This window comes from Colobus angolensis, unplaced genomic scaffold (assembly GCF_000951035.1).
Source record: "Colobus angolensis palliatus isolate OR3802 unplaced genomic scaffold, Cang.pa_1.0 Scaffold58, whole genome shotgun sequence".
NCBI lineage: Eukaryota > Metazoa > Chordata > Mammalia > Primates > Cercopithecidae > Colobus > Colobus angolensis.
Genome location: NW_012119376.1, coordinates 12264630 through 12282308, shown reverse-complemented (window position 1 = coordinate 12282308; position 17679 = coordinate 12264630). Strand labels below are relative to the sequence as shown.

General features: G+C 36.8%; 1 long non-coding RNA gene across 1 annotated transcript; it reads left to right on the top strand.

Moving 5' to 3' along the window:
* Positions 1-2937: 2937 nt before the first annotated feature.
* On the top strand, positions 2938-9868 carry LOC105526205. Its single transcript, XR_001004050.1, has 2 exons — positions 2938-3085; positions 9548-9868. It is a non-coding gene; the product is annotated as an uncharacterized LOC105526205 (long non-coding RNA).
* Positions 9869-17679: the final 7811 nt, after the last annotated feature.

The window sequence follows — 17679 nt, the reverse complement described above, 5'->3', positions numbered from 1 at the left end:
CGCCATCTTTATGAGCGTACCACTCACAGCGAAAGTCTGCAGTTTTACTCCTGAGGGCAGCGAGACCATGAACCTACCAGGAAGAATGAACAACTCCAGACGTGCAGTCTTTATGAGCTATAACACTCACGGCGAAGGTCTGCAGCTTCACTCCTGAAGTCAGCGAGACCACGAACCCACCAGAAGGAAAAACTGTGGACACACGTGAACATCTGAAGGAACAAATTCTGGACACACCATCTTTAAGAACCGTAACACTTACTGCGAGGGTCCACGGCTTCATTCTTGAAGTCAGCGAGACCAAGAACCCACCAATTCCCGACACATTACTATGTGCTCTCTCACAGCACCCTCTACCCTTGTTATCACAGCCCCGTTTTACTCTCACCTTTAGCTTACTCACATTCTCCACTTGGCTGTGAAATATAGCATGGAATGTAAATACTACTATAGAATGAGAAGATTGAACATGAATAGGCACTCAGTAGCTATTAGTGTCTTGTAAGGGTCTTAACAAGTGGTTAAACTTTGGTATGAGGTATGAGAAATCCACAGAAGGAATAGCAATAGCAAAGATGTGTCTAGAGATGGGAAAATGCAAGGCAAATGTAGTAATTAAATCATGCAGATTGAAATATACACTCAGATAGGAAAATAATGGGAGCCAAGGCTTGAACAGCTACGCCTTGAATGCCAGACTGAGAAATTTGGTATTTTTTCCCAACATTTGCTGGACATTAGATTTACCTGGGAAACTCTTATCAAAACACCAATACCTGGGCTCCACCTTCAGAGATACTGAATTATCCCAGAAAGAGACTCAGACAAAAGCATTTTAAAAAAACTTTCTAGGCTGGAATTAAGAATCATGACTCTAGGAGGCAAAGGAAATTTTGGAAGTTTTTGAGTATAATCTAGTATATATTAAATTTGTAATAAAAATGTGTCAAATGAATGTTGATGTTGCATATACCAGATATCTTTGTTATTGGTTTTCAGAAATTTTTCATGTTTTATAAAAATATATTTATTCATTAAAAAAAAAACCACAATGACTTTATTCCCCTTTGTTACAGGTAATGTGTAAGAGCCCACAAAAGTCGCTTAATTTTCTCATGCTTTAAATTTTATTTTTCCTTTCCTTGTGTGTAAACACAAGTGTTTTAAGCATAATTTGAACTGTTTTTTCCCAGAATGTGCATCTTTATTTTTCCTGAATATTTCTATTGTCTAAATACGTTAGGTGAAATTTACTGCTTCTACGGATGGCCTAAAAGTTCTGGCAATGAAAGAAGTAAAGTGTGAATGTATTCTTAATACAAGCTATTCAGATGTCTTCATCAATTATTATGTGAAGTCTTTCCAGTTCTATCCTAAACTGTAGAAACTCTTCCAGTTAAACAACAGGGTGTGATAAGAGTTTCATAACATGCTGCCTCTAAGAAGTAATTTCATTGTACCAAACTCATTTTCACTTTTAATAATCTTGATTTGATCCTATATCACTAATAGAGGCTTTAAAAATCAATTTATATATTTACTAGACACTATGAGGTTCATGATGCTCTTACTTTTTATAAATAATAAGTATGTATATACATTTTTTACAAATAATAAATGCATACATAAACATGTTTCCTGCTATTATCTGTATGTACACATTTTAAAAAATAATAAATTACTTTTTACACATTTATTGTTTGAACAAAAATGTGGTAATGTCAGAATTCCTCACTGTTAACAATTACCTCTAAGAAGGTCTAAAGTTTTTATTCTAGGACTTGAAGGGGAAGTTAGCCGTATTTATATACTACTTTTCTCAAACTTAGCTCTCAACTCAATATACTATATTTGACAGGCAGACACAGGTATTATATTATGATAAAACAATAGTGGTGCAATTGTTTCTTAGATTGAAAGAGATGCAGTCATTGCACTAGTGCAAGAGTAAAGGAAAAAAAGAATTGTCATTATCCAATGAATTAATAGAGTTCTAATCCCACTTGAAGAAGAATTTTGTTTTTCTGAGGAATTCCAGTATTTATGCGTCTGTGAAGCGTTTTCTAATATTGACTCTTTAGTTGGGGGCCAGGAAATATTTTTTTCTAATTGAGAAGGAAATTGGTTATAAGCAAATTAATTTGGGGAAATGGTGAGATTTAAAACTCCCGTGTTTTCATCAGTACCACATTTTTCTGGAGTTCTAGCTATCCTTTGTTCTTATATTTCCAAAATATCTAGTAAATTTAAAAAATGCAATGGGAGACTTTAAGCCCACAGCCCAGCCCTTGATAAATAATCAAACAACAATCGAGTATTTATGCTTGCCCTGCAACAGAAAGGTTAGAGTTCATTGAAAAATCTTCTTAATTTAAGAACTGTAGTTGTTCCATACAATCATAAATAAAAGAAGTAATTATAAACTTTGGGGGGAAAAGGACTAAAAATATTTTTGAGAAAAATATGGCTTTCTAATCTAATTGAAAGTAAGGGAAATTTTTTGTGCCTTGTAGTGTATGATTATATATAGTTGTGTGTGACTGGTGAATGATGTCTAAAGAGGTTGCTCAAGGTTACAGGAAAAACCCTAAGGAATTCTTGCAGCAACATCCTGAAATAAGAGCTCCTACATAATAGATTCACTGTGGTTTCCTTAGTGAAGCGAGCCTTCTATGAACACACAATCTTTAACTATACAGGATCAGGAGGAGAATTGAGTCATGCATTGGAATGCTTTTAGCTTTGGTTTACCCCTCTGTTTAAAGAAGAGAGTTATAAGATTTGCTTAATTTGATCATTTTCCTCTTTCCTTTGGTAATCTCCCTGCTGTATTATAAGATATATAATGCTTCCTTCACACTTCAAATGAAAGTTGAAATGAATTTTTCATGCATACTATGTTGTAGATGCAAGGTCAAAAATTTACTTCAGGGATCTGAATGTGTAGCATATACAACTGAGTGTTGAAAGAAGACAAAATCTTTTTCATCACAAAGAACATGTGCTCATTAAGAATCAGAATGTTCAATTGTGTGAAGATGGGAGATGGAGAGATTGGTATTATGGCCTTGGATCCAGAAATCAGGTATTTACTCAAAATTTTCTCTGTAGTTTTCACCTATCATCTATTCATTTAACCTGTTTACCATAATTTTTTAAGTTTAATTAAGAATCAGTCATCTTTTCATGTTGCCAGATAACAGCCTTGACATTTTAAAGGGAGACATTTTTCTCATATTAGGTTCTAGATATTGTGTATGACAGTGGAACTCCTAGTGGGATTTTCTTGAGTTCATAAGCACCTATTAAAGATGCTTATAATAAAAGAATAAAAGATAAAAAAATCAAAGAAATGTCTGAAGAGATATTCTGGGGCTTGATCTATTGGTTATTAAAAATGTAATACAGGGCTACATTAACAAGGCAGAGTGGTTTAGATTCAAGAACCAAAAGGCAGATTCAAGAAATAGGAAAAAAAAACTAGAAACAAATCCTAATTATGATAAGTATTTTCTATATGACAACAGCACCACTGCAAATAACAATAAGCAAACAAACAAAACTCCAATAAACCAAATGAAATCATTAAATAAAAATACAATTGAAAAATCAAAAAAGTTGCAAAGATATATAATGAATGCTGCTGTAACAGTGGATTAAATCAACTATGTTTAAATATTATAACCAAACACATTTCAGATAAATTAAAAATGTCAAAAATAAAATGAAAATTTATGTAAATAATAATATAATTCCAGATTTCATAAGAAGAAGTAATCACTAAAGAAGAAAAAAGTCAATATAAAAAGCCCAAACTGTGATACATTAAATCCTTTCGTAAGCAAAATTAAGGGGTCAGCAATAAACTCAAAAAGTATTTTCAGAAAAATGACAAAGGGTTATGTCATTAAATAGAGCTCATGCCAACCAGTAAGTTTGCCAATAGGAAAAAAGTCCAAGTGCCTGTAAATAAGAGCTCACAGATGAGGAAAATATATGTCACTAATAAATATAATAAAACATGTTACCAACTTAAAATGAGATATCACTTTGTCTCCTGGATTAGAGGGGCCAAGGGGAGGTACAACGACATTTCACACATCCTCCATCCCACCTGCCAGCCCAACCCTGTACTAGAGGGGTTTACTCACCCAATCTCCCTTCTGAGACTGTAGTCTGAGAATAAAAAAAAGATAAAAAATCAAAGAAATGCTTGAAGAGGTATTCTGGGGGGCTTGCTTTACTGGTTATTAAAAATGTAATACAGAGCTACAATAACCAGCTACTCTTCAAGTATAGGGAAGAGACAGAGAACAAGTACCATGTTATAAGAGCAGGTTAATTGCTGTGTTAATGTTTTGCTGTGAGCCTAGGTCTGGAGGAACTGTTTTTCTTGATTCCCTCCTATTTTGCAGGATTGCAACGCTACTGGAGATCCCTCTTTGACCCCAGGGCTAGGATGGAGAGAAAGAAATAAAACTGAGATAGTGGGAAAGGGAGGATGACTCTCTAATGTCTGTCTGAAATAGCCTCATTTCAGTTGAGTCATTTGGAAGGAAATAGTTGGTCACTTAGAAGGAAAGTAAAGAGGTGTTTTGTATCATGCTATGGGACACATGTGTATGTCAGGTTGCCTAACCTGAAGATATTCTTTTGAGCAGTGGACTAGTAGGACATAAGGGATGGTTAAGGGGTTTGTTATATTAGCAGAACTTGTCCAAAATAGTAATGCAGGATGTAAATGAGAGAATATTGAGATAGTCACTCTAATACTGACACTGATGACAGTTTTAACTGATACAAGCTTTCTATAAACCATTTAAAGTACCAAGAGTCTTACATTTTAAAAAATATCTTCTTTGATCCCCAACTACATTTCTTAGCATTACTCATTGACCAAACTTTTGAAAAACACCACTTTGTGACAGGCAAAGAAGATGAGAGATACAGCAATTAACAAGGCAGGCCAGGTACTTGTTCTTATAGTACTTTAATTCTAGTGGGGCCAGGAGAGAACAGACAATAGCCATGTACATAAACAAATAAGTAAGATATTATAGAAAGTGATACGTAGAGTGAAGAAAATAAATTGGAGTAATATGTTAAAGAGTGACCAGGAAATGTCAGGCAAACTCTCTTTGAAGAGGTGATGTATTAGTGAGGGTTCTCCAGAAAAACAACCAGTAGAATGTGTATACATCTCTCTAGATGGATAAACAGATAGATACATAGATGGATAGATAGTTAGCACACTTAAGTACATATATATATGTAGTGTAGAGAGAGAGAAACAGAGACAGTAAAAGGTTTGTTTTAAGAAATTACTCTGGTGGCAGGCACCTGTAGTCCCAGCTACTTGGAAGGCTGAAGCAGGAGAATGGTATGAACTCAGGAGATGGTGCTTGCGGTCAGCCGAGATCCCACCACTGCACTCCAGCCTGGGCGACAGAGAGAGACTCTGTCTCAGAAAAAAAAAAAAAAAAGAAATTGACTCACATGATTGTGGGAGCAGGAAAGTCTGAAATCTGCAGGGCAGACCAGACCAGGAGGCTGGAAACCCAAGGAAGGAGTGATGTTGCACTACTGTGTCTGAAATCAGTCTGCAGGCAGAATTTCTTCTTCTTCAGGGACCTCAGTCTTTTCTCTTAAGGTCTTCAACTGTTGGATGAGGCTCACTCACATTATGGAGGATGAGATGCTTTACTCAATGTTTACTGACTAATCACATCTAAAATTTATCTTCACAGTCATGAAGACCAAGCAAGTTAGTCTTGCTCTTATTTGACCAAGCAAGTGAGCACTGTAGCCTACCCAAGTTGACTCATCAAATTAATTGCCACAGGTGATATTTCAGCTGATAATCGAATAACAATATGTAACCAGCCACGTGTGGTCCTGGTGGAAGAGATGCAAAGGCTCTAAAGCAGAAGAGTGTGCATTGGGAACAAAAAGACCCAGTGTGCTAGGTCTCAGTGATGTGCTCTGGTCTGTTCATACTGCCTCTAAAAACCCTCCAAAAAATCAATGAATCCAGGAGCTGGTTTTTTGAAAAGATCAACAAAATTGATAGACTGCTAGCAAGACTAATAAAGAAGAAAAGAGAAGAATCAAATAGATGCAATAAAAAATGATAAAGGGAATATCACCACCGACCCCACAGAAATGCAGACTACCATCAGAGAATACTATAAACACCTCTACGCAAATAAACTAGAAAACATAGAAGAAATAGATAATTTCCTGGACACTTACACTCTCCCAAGCCTAAACCAGGAAGAAGTTGAATCCCTGAATAGACCAATAGCAGGCTCTGAAATTGAGGCAATAATTAATAGCCTACCAACCAAAAAAATCCAGGACCAGATGGATTCACAGCCGAATTCTACCAGAGGTATAAGGAGGAGCTGGTACCATTCCTTCTGAAACTATTCCAATCAACAGAAAAAGAGGGAATCTTCCCTAACTCATTTTACAAGGCCAACATCATCCTGATACCAAAGCCTGACAGAGATACAACAAAAAAAGAAAATTTTAGACCAATATCCTTGCTGAACATTCATGCAAAAATCCTCATACTGCCTCTAAGAGCTAATTACAAACATCTCTTTTCAATTCCATGGTCAGTGACATCACACTAGTAGCTTGAAATCAGTAAGTATTTATACCAGAGGAGTATGTACACCAGAGTAATCAGCAAATGCTACAAACCAGGACTTTTATTACTCCCACTTTTTAAACATTTACCTGCAAAGTACTCATGGGAAGAGCTCAAAGGGGAGGCATGGCCCTTAGATAGCATGTCTCTAGGCTTAGCTCTCAGTCTCAGTGTGATGACTGATATTTTCCAGTCGTATTACAAGTCAAAATAATTCATATTGTAGTGTACTCTTGAACAGGTTTCACAGGGTGGCAGGATTGCAAGTAGAAAGGATAATGAGAAGATTACTGAAGCAGTCTGGGGACGAGATGATGGAGACTACACGGGAGTGTGGCAGGCACCAGGAGAGATTAAAAGCTTTGAAGGGCACATTTTGAATGGGGTGCTTATAGCTCTTGGATGGAGGAAGCTGCAAGGAGAGAGATTAAGAATGACCCATGGATTACTGACCTAAGCAACTGGGCCTACCCGCGTTGGGGTTCTTTTATGACATGGGAACACTTGGGAGGGAGAGTTTCAACAGGGAAATGTGGCAGGGGGAGTCAGTTGTTGCTTTGGCCTGATTGACTTTGAGATGCCTGCTAGATTTTGAAATGCCTGAAGCCATTAAGGAAGAAGTTTTATATGTGAGCTTGTATTTGGAACTCAGTGGAAAGGTCAGGACTGGAGATGTAAATTTGGGAATCATCTCTATACAAAGACTAACTTTCCTAAGGAAATAATCAGAAATTCAGACAGACTAATAGGTTAAAATAAAAGAAGGACACAGAAATGTATATGCTATATGGCTGAATAAGGAAGATATATTGAAACAATTAGTCAATAAGCCATAATTCCACTTGCTGTAGGTAGTGTAATTATGAGTAATTTAAATTTTTTGTCCTTTAGATATTCACCACAACAAATAAGCTATTCTTAAAATTAGAAGAAAACAATCTTATTTTTAAAGAAATATAAAAACATTAAATTTGTTAATGATAACATTGAAATAGCAAAGTAGCTAAAAATTTTATTTGACCACTGGTTAAATTGTTTCTTTGACTTAAAGAGCTTATAGTTATGTAAGCACACTATTTTTTACTTGTCTTTCCCATTATTAAAATAATACATGTATGTTACAGATAAATTTGAAAAGATAAAAGAATAAAGAGAAATAATTTTTACGTATTATTGAATATTTAGTTTTCTTGATCCAATTTTATCTACTTTTTTGTGATATGCTCCTATCATTTTATATCTTATTTACATCTTATATCTATCTTTTTATATCTTATAGAAGCTATGTTATTAATCCCTTAACAGTGCATTTTTATAAGAGGTTAAAAGAGGTTCATGACTGCACATGGTTTTACATCTTGTGATAGTGTTATGTAATGTTTAGCCTCTATGATACTGCTGCAGTCTAGTGTTTCACTGGAATTTTTCATTTTCACTTCAGTGCCATAAAACTGCAACCTCAAATTTATTGCAATATTTACATATATGACAGCTGTTAAAACTACAGTAGTTGAAACACACTTAGGGAATAGTTACTGAGACAAATGTGTGTATACACACACACACACACACACTTTCATATAAGTTATTTATTGTAACGTTGAACTTTTATTCCCTCGTGGTGAATAAAAAAAGGACATAAGTGTTGATATTTATAACATTACCTACTTCCCTTACTTCATTCATGAATTTCTTTATTCATATCAATACTTACTGAAAAGTTTATAAAGAACCTACTATGTGCCAAGCAGTGAGCAAAACACAGCATAGTTGGGGAGACAGACACATAAATGGAAAAACAGTGTTGCCATATGGTGAGAACTGTTGAAAGGGTATAATCAACATACTTTGGAATCACACAGGGGAATGGGAGAAGGTGACCCTTGAGCTGGGTGTTAGAGGATGAATGAGCATTTACCAGGCAAAAGAAATAGCATTTGCACCTGCAAGGAGCCATGAAAGGAGAAAGAATGATTGAGGCAGGAAATAAAGTTCAAAAATGAGGTTTGGACCAGCTTGTGATGGGTCTTGTGTGCCAAGTTAAGGAATTTGGATTACATATTGCAGGTCGTGGAAGTCAACAGAGTTTGCTTTGCATTGGAGAATGTCAGAATCAGTTTGGGCTGGAAAGAACATTCTGCAGCAATGTGAGGAAAGATTGGATTGGAAAGAAAACTGGGAATAGGAGCACTAGGGATAGGTGAGTTCAGTGCAAAAGACAAGGAAGGCTGAAAGCTTTGGCAGTCTCTGAGGATGGGAAGAAAGAAGACAATTTGGCAAAAATGACAATATTTAATGAAATGATTAAAGCAAGAGCAGGATGAAAAAGAAAGAAGATAGGGAATATATTTTTTAAAAGAAGGTTGGGTGTGAAAATTAGAGAGTCTGGAAAGTAATTTGAAGAAGGGTTAGAATCAAACAATTTTTTAAAGGGTAAGTAAAATTTGAGGTTGGTCTAAATTGAGACCAATGTGTTTGAAATAATATTTTAATATTTCCTGGGTTGAGATAGAGATAAAAAAAAAGGGCTGATAAGAGGTCTACTTTCATCTAGACTACATAGTGCCCAGAAAGAAAGAGAAATGAGAATTTACTTAGTTTTTTATTTTTAAGTTTTTGGGCACATAGCAGGTGTATATATTTATGGGATACATGAAATGTTTTGACACAGGCATACAATGTGAAATAAGGAAATCTTGAAGATGCGTTCATCTCCTCAAGCATTTATCCTTTGAGTTACAAACATTCCAAGTACACTTTTTAAGTTATTTAAAAATGTACAATAAAGTTATTATTGACTGTAATCACCCTGTTGTGCTACCAACTAGTAGGTTTTATTCACGCTTTCTAAGTGTTTTTGGTACCAATTAACCATTCCCACCTCTCCCCTAGTCCTCCACTACGTAAATGGGAATTAAAAGATGATCAGAAGACAGTTGGGAGCAGAGTGAGAATAAGAACCTTCAACTGCCATCTCACCTTTCAGATCACGAAGAAGTTTTTCACAATGAGCAGAACACTCAACCTGACAGCAGAATGGATTAAGTCACTGCAGCGTGGCAGTGGAATGGTGCTTGATGTTGGCAAAGGAAACATGTACTTCTAGACTTGACACTTTTCCCTTAGTTTACAGTTTCCAAATAGAAACATCACTTTAAAATAACATGGAGAATATACATGGATGTACTGAACGAAGAATAAAGTCTGTGTTGCAGTCCTGGCCCCATCGACTTCTACAAATATGGCTTTGGACAAATCACCTAACTTTTACTTTTGAGAATTTAAACTTATCATGTATAAAATGGTATTGCTAATATGTTTGCTGCCTACCCCATTGGGTTTTGTGAGGAATAAATGATAATGCTAAGAAAAATGCATTGAGAATTATAAATCACTATTCAAATGCAAGTTATTTATGTGATTATTGTCATTATTATTAATACTTTCACTCAGCTAAAACCTTAGAACCAAAAAAATCTGAGAACTTGCTTACTATTAATAACTGTCTTATTTGATTTAGGGACTCAAGAAAGTATCAGCTCACATGACTGAGTTTCATCAATTCCAAGTTGTACATTGAGAATCACAATAAAGATCGGGAATATGAGACTTTAAGCATAATTCTTTTCCATCACCATCTGGCTATTTCTACTTCTCCAGTCCTAACTTCTAACCTGATCTTAGTCAGCAGGGCTAAATTGCAAAGTAGAAAATTTCAAGGAAGCCTTCTTCGGGTTCCATACTCTGCTTTTATGCCTTCTACACAAAGAAAGGGAAACAGAAAAAAAAAAGAGTGGACCTCACATTCATACACAACTTCCTCCCAACAATTTCCTTAGTAGAGCCTGGGAGGTCCTACTTGAACCAACCCTGCTCCCTCCGCTGGCTCTGCGCCACCTGATGACCTCCATACCATGCTCCCTTGTATCTCAATACTGCTCACAGGTCACCTCATCAGAGACACCTTCCCTGATTACAGCATATGAAATTACAAAACAAGCCTGATCTCATTCCATTGTCTTGCTCTGCTTCACAAACCTCAATCACCAGCAGATGTAGAGTATACTTATCTGTTTCTTATCTGTCCCTGCTCCCATCCATGTAAGCACCGCAAGAATCAGACTTGGTTTACCATTGTAACCCCTGAGTCTGCCATATGGAAAGTATTCAATAAATCATTGTTGAACAAAGGAATGAATGCATCTGTGAATGGATATATTAATTTAAAATGTCCTGGTTCTTAGAAGGATTTTCAAATTTGAAAATATGAAGGGGTGTGAGGACTATTGCTCAAGGTTAAAAGAAAGGAAAAATAATGCATCATTCAGACAATTGACGGACTTTGAAGGAAGAAAGCAGGAGGAGCAGGGCAGGGCAAGTTTGGACAGCACAGCAGGTAAAATGACAGATTCTAATAGGGTGACCAACCCATTGTGGAGGATCTAGACATTTTCCAGCTATAGTACTAAAAATCCCTTATCCTATGCAACTCCTCAGTGCCAGGCAAACCAGAACTGTTGGTCGCCCTAAAACTTAGAGTTAAATATTCCCTAAGGATTAGAATTCCTTATGCACATTTATTAGCAATGAGACCTTGGGCAAGACAAACTGTCTCTGATTTTAGTTTCTTATTTGTAATTGGGGCTAGAAATACCTGGTTCAAAGGTTTGTAGATATTTCTTTTAAAAGACTCTATATAAAACACTTAACACATTGCCTGGTATGAAATGTGTGCTGGATAAACAACAAGGTAGTATTATTAAAGTGCTTGGTTGATAATTGGCACTCAATAAATGTTGGCTTAAAGAGTAAGGTAGATGCTAATTCCTGGGTGTTTTGTGTGACATGGATAATGCCCTTTAATAATAGAATTGCACTATTTCAAAAGGTATAATAAAGAGTCTTCATGATGAAATTTTAATACTGCATTTGCCTTTCTGCTCTCAAAGTATTTATCATAATATCTTCATCTAGAAGAAAAGCATTTTTGTTTTTATAATGTTCTTTATTATTGTTTTAAAAAACTATGTAGTGCAGTAAAAGGTAAAAAGTAAGACTTTTATGAACATTTACAAAGTTTTATACATTCTAAAACATAACATAAATATATTTTACTTGCCAGCATCAATAATTTATTCAAAGTCTTTTAAATAAGGCTGGTATAGGCTGGAAATATCATATTTTTGGAAAGCATAATTCTTCTCATCAACAAAAACAAATGTTCCAACTAGTTTTATGAAATAAAAGCCTTTAAAATAGTCACTTGCAGTGGATTTGAAAAAATGTTCTCTTGTCTGTTTCTGTTAATGCCCTCATGAGTTTTACTAGTTGCAACTGAAATCACAAAAACCAGGGCTTGATGCTTAACTGGCAAGAAGCCAGGATAATGAAATTAATAACATATGCTGAAGAACCCATTTGTAACAATTTTTTCATTTAAAAAAATAAGGCAGCTCAAAGCTACTGACAGGGCTTTCTCCCCTTTCCCCCAACCCTTTATTTTCTTTCGCCTGTAATATGTCTGTATGTTAAAGCTGATAGTTCTTAGTTACTCTCACAATTCACATCACTCCAAGATTTAAGCTATCCTGTGGCTGATAGGAAGAAAGTTTATTTTGTTGTTGTTTTTGTAAGCCTTTTTTTTAGGTCGCAGTATGATTCTCTGTCTTGTCAACCAGCAACACTCTGCAGTTTAGAGCCGAGCCCTGTGGTAGGGACACTTTTGAACACCAGGTCTCGGTTGCTTTGGCTGATCTCACCTGTCAGCAACCTGACATGGAACTCTTCTGCATGTAACTCTTGAATCACAAAGGCCATGCCCAAAGGTATGCGCATCTGATTTAGAAAAGAACCCTCTGAAGCCCTCTCTTAGAACTTCTTCACCTTCACTTTATGTACATCTCTAGCAAGACTGGTAACCTAATTTGCAAATGTAATAAATTATGGACAACAAATTAGAAGGAAAGAAGCAAGCAACTGAAAGCAGCAAAAAGAACAACTGAGAGTTAAGCAGGAGTTGGAGAAATGCTGAAATCAGGCATAGGAAAAAATACAGCTCTCTCTGTCATCACTGGGTGAAGAACCTTTATAGACTCTACAGGTTTAGGGGGCATCACAGGATTTCAGCAAGTGTGAGGCTCTCAATCACTGCTGTGTCGTGATAGGTGTTCATATAGATAAGCATGAGTCATAAGGAAAGGTCAGGTGCCATATTCACTGTTGAAGAACATGGGCAAGATTGTCATGCATTTCTTCATAGTTGTTCAAATAAAGGATAGATGGATAGATAGATGGATAGATAAATCTACAGCAACTCATATATTATAAATGTGTTTGTGTGATTGTGCACAGAAGTGCATCATTATCAGAGTGCTCAGATTACACACCAATAATGGATCTCTCTGAGCAGTGGACTAGAGGAAAAACAGAAAAGAGGGTCTCTACTTCATATAGTTCTGTTTTGTTGAAGTTTTCAAAATAAGCATGTTTATTTTTTAACAATAAAAGTATTTAAATATGTTCAAGGAAGGCTAAATCACAGGTGCGTTCTTACTCACGTACATTTTATCAGTCAGCCCATAAGCCAGCAAGATCTTGAGGCACAGGGTCAATATTCATTCTTCCTACCAGACATATATTGAACCTTTGCACTGTACTATACCCCTGCAGGATATCCCTGTTTTATATGCAGAAAGGATAAATCAGATCTCATTCTTTCTCTCAACAAACTATTAAATGAGTAAGAAGCTGAGAGGATAATAAAACGCGATGGGAGCAATGTGGGGAAGTGGGAGGTGGGGGAGAAAGACTTAGAACACGTGACCTTGAAGCCCAGACAGGACAGGGTGCAGCCAAGGGGATGCCGGGAAGCCAGTGGGAGGAAGCAAGGCAAGGGAGCCTCAGAGAATGACGAGAAAGGGCCTGAAGGGCCTTGCCAAAGCCCTGATGGGAAGAGACTGAAGACAAACTGCAGTGATATTAGAATGTTAGAGAGGTCAGAGCCATCCCCAAGGTGGGACCTTGCTTGGGGGCCTAGTTTGTTCCATTTAGGATAGATTTAATGAACACAGATGCTGCAAAAAGTCTTCCGTTGTGTATCTCTGTGTTCGTCTCTACCCTTACCCACTCCTCTTCTTTGTGGCCCAACTCTGTCTGCAATTCCAAGACACTGGAGCCCCTAAAGACAACACCAAACTAATGCAAGGTACGGACACATTTAACAACTGCTCTCTTAATAAATAACTTCTTTAGAAAACATTGTAATTTGTAAAGGGTCTACTTTGTAAACTCCACCAAGAACCTTGCATATAGAACACTAAGTATTGGTCTCTTCATCATAAGCTATTCTTTGTCTTTTGAATTCAGGAATAAGCAATGACAAAATTCTAGTAAAGATTCTTTCTAATCAAAGAAGAAAGACACAGCATTTGGTTTAAGGGTCTTAATGTGTGTGTCACTCTATTTTAAAGATAAAAAGGACAGCAACAAACTGGTATCAAAGGCATGCCGTCTTCCTGAAGATTCTTCCTACACTCCACTGACTTATATGCCTTTATATGACTGTATTGGGTGGGTGGAGGTGGAGGGAGAAGTGATATTTAGTTGGAGGTTGTCATAATATTGGATAGTTGACCTGGTCATTATCTCTAATTCAGAGAGGAACATGATGCATTTGAGCTCTGCAGCACAAATTAAAAACAGCATTTTGTAAGTGCTGTTCACTGCAGTGACAAAAGACTACACATTACATTAAAAAGTTCTTTTGGAGGGCGTATGAAAGCTTTACTGAGAACACATGGCTGATTTCAGCAAAAAAGTAGGTGTGACAGGAGAAGAAAATCACAGCTGTGTGTGTGAATATACAGATGGGAACACAGAGAAACTGAAAGACATAAAAGTCAGTGAGTTGGGCATCCAGCATTAGTAAAGGGAGGAAAGGAAAACTGAGAGTGTGATGAATAAAGTAGTGGTGGGCAAACAAGTTAGACATACTTAATGTGACAACATGCAACTGAGAGAAAAGTGGTACAGCAAGCAGGGACATTGGCTGCGTATTACACACAAAATACAAAGAGAAAGAGAAATCTGTGGCACAGGCCATGATATTTTCAGGCTATAAAACCCCGAATTGCTAAAAGATTTCCAGGAGGTCTTCAAAAATCATAAGACAAAATTAAACCCTTACTAAGTTTTAAAGCTGTTGTGAAAGAAAAAGGAAATTTACTGTTGACTTGAACAGAATGCAATAATGATAAGTCTGAGATAAGAAACTGTTATTGACTCTAATCAAGAATTCTGACAAACCAGAATACATCTAAACACTGTAAAGATGAGGAAAAAGCACATGTTTTTCTATCACTCTATTAAATAGGACTCTATGTCAACCAGTACAAAAGCAATGTAGGAGGGGAGGATATTATAGAAAAGAAACAGCATAAAATATGGCCAAAACCAAGAGAACTTGGGCTATCTGTTAATATTTTTATATTCAATACTAACAAACACAATATGATGTGCCAGGCACTCTTCACAGTACTCTAAAAATGTAAAATCATGGAACCCACACAGCAGCCCTATGACAGTTACACTGTGAGTATCATTCCCAGAAGAAATGGATGGATAAATAAACTGAAACCCCAAGAGTCTAAGTATCTTTTCCAAAATAATCAGCTAGTAAGTGACAGAGCAGGTTTGAACCCAGTGTCTGTGCTTTCAACCTCTCTGTTATATTTACTGACTTTTGCCTTCAGCCATAACATCCCACACAACCTGGAAGACTAGTACATTCTTCTCATTCAAACACATGTGACATAATAATCACTACTATAGATTGAAGCTAGCCTTCTCCAATGATCACCCAATTGTTAAACTATCCTTATTTAAATACATTTATCTTTTTCTTTTATTTTCTTCTTTCACAAAGCAAGCATTTACTATCTATTAAATATATACTTGTGTATATATATGTGTATATATACACATATGCATATACAGAGATACATACTTAGATCCATGGGAAAAACAAAAATTGTGGCATATGGTCTGCCAGGATCTAAATGTTTGGGTCCTCGCAAGACTCATGTGATAAAAGGTAATCACCAATATGATGGTGTTAGGAAATGAAGCCTTTGGGAGGTAATTGAATCATGAGAACAATAGGATTGGTGCCCTTATAAAAAAGGCCCCAGAGAGCCACCTTGCCTCTTCTACCATGTGAGGACAAAGCAACAAAGCACCATCTATGAGCCAGAAAGCAGACCCTGCCAGATACAGAATCTGCCAGACTCTTGATCTTGGAATTCCCAGCCTCCAGAAATCTGGGAACTTCATTTCTGTTGTGTACAAAGTATCTGGTCTTAGTCCATTATAGCAGTCCAAATGGACTAATACATAGTCCCTACTTTCAAGGACAATACATTAATTGGAGTAGGATAATTGCTATAAAAAATCACAATATTTCAGTGGTTTCTCACAATAAAACATTGCTCTTCCTATTCTAGTGAAGATTTCAAGGGGTGGGAAGCAAAAATAGAGGAGTTCTATACCCAATCGGGAACATGCAGCTTCTCCATCATGAACTCTGTTCTCCTCAGGAGTCAGCTCCATTCAGCAGGTGCTGGGGAAAGAAAAGTGGGTGACATCTGGCAGGTTTGTAAGCGCCAGGCTGGAGGAGGGAACCTGGTTTCTACTCCCATTCCTTTGGCCAGCTCTTGGGTGCATGGCCACACCTGATGGGAAGGTGGAGCCCCAGAAGAGCCAGGAAACCCCTGCGTCAGTCCAAAGTTAGGAGAAGATTCTGCTAGTCTTTACCTTTGGTACCAACCTCTGTATCAGTCTCAATTAGAGAGGAAAACAGAATCTGCTCTAAGATGTTCAAGTGGGAAGGGATTTAACAGAGGCAATCAAAGATTTACAAAATCATTGTAAGAGCAGAGTGCACAAAAGTCAAGGAAACCACTGCTACTCTTCAGGAAATCGGGAAGGGCAGGAATCTCAGAGAGCCACCACTGATGGCCTGATGGACTGTAGTCCTGAAGTAGCGTTGTTTCCAGGAAATGGGAGCAAAATTATCAGATCTGTCCTCTGCTGAAGCCGATGTGATTTCCCTCCATCATGGGAGACCTTATAACCCTTCTTCCCTTCTGCCATGTAACTCACACAGGTACCACTGATTTGCCGACCTCCAATGTGAGCCCAGTATCTAGGACATCTGGGTAATGTACTCAGGCCTGAAGCTCCTGCAGTAGAGGAAAGAGCAAAGGAGGGAGTGGAAATGGTTCCAAGGTGCCACAAGACAATCCAGCTCAAGGGATGTATTTTTGTTTTCTTTATATAAGTTTTATTTTGAAAATGAGAAATAAAAAACTCTATGTATTAGAATCCTATGTACTAGAACTATATTCATCATTCATATTTGTTAACCTCTGTTTTATTTTTCAGAGCCAGCTTTAAAAGTATAATATTTGGGGAGTTAAATAGCACATTTGTATTTGAAAAATTGTGTTTAACTGGGGAGTCAAGATTGATTTGTTTCTGAAGAGGTTTGAGGAGAACAGATAAACATAAAGCCATTAGATTGAGCACAGATGCCATTGCTCCACCATTAAATTGATGAGCCGTAACTAGTCAATGAACTAAATCAATATCATTATTAACCCTTACCATTTTCAGCAACAGTGACTTCATCTTGTCTCTAATTTTTGCTCCAGAATACCAGGGAAAGTTTAGTCATATCACAGACTCCATGTTATTGGTGATTTTTGTGTGGGGTCTCAGTGGGCTGCTCAGTACAATGAGGGGTTTATTTATTTACTCATTTTTACTTTGCTTGAGTTCTCTGGTTGTTATTATTTTAAAACATAGCTTTCATTTTAATAGTTATTGATAATTTTTTTACTTTATTACTCACAATACTGAAAAAATAGGTAGGTGTTAGACTTAGTGTATGGTACGGTTTGGCTCTGTGTTCCCACCCAAATCTCATGTTGAATTGTAATTCCCAACATTTGGGGAGGGATCTGGTG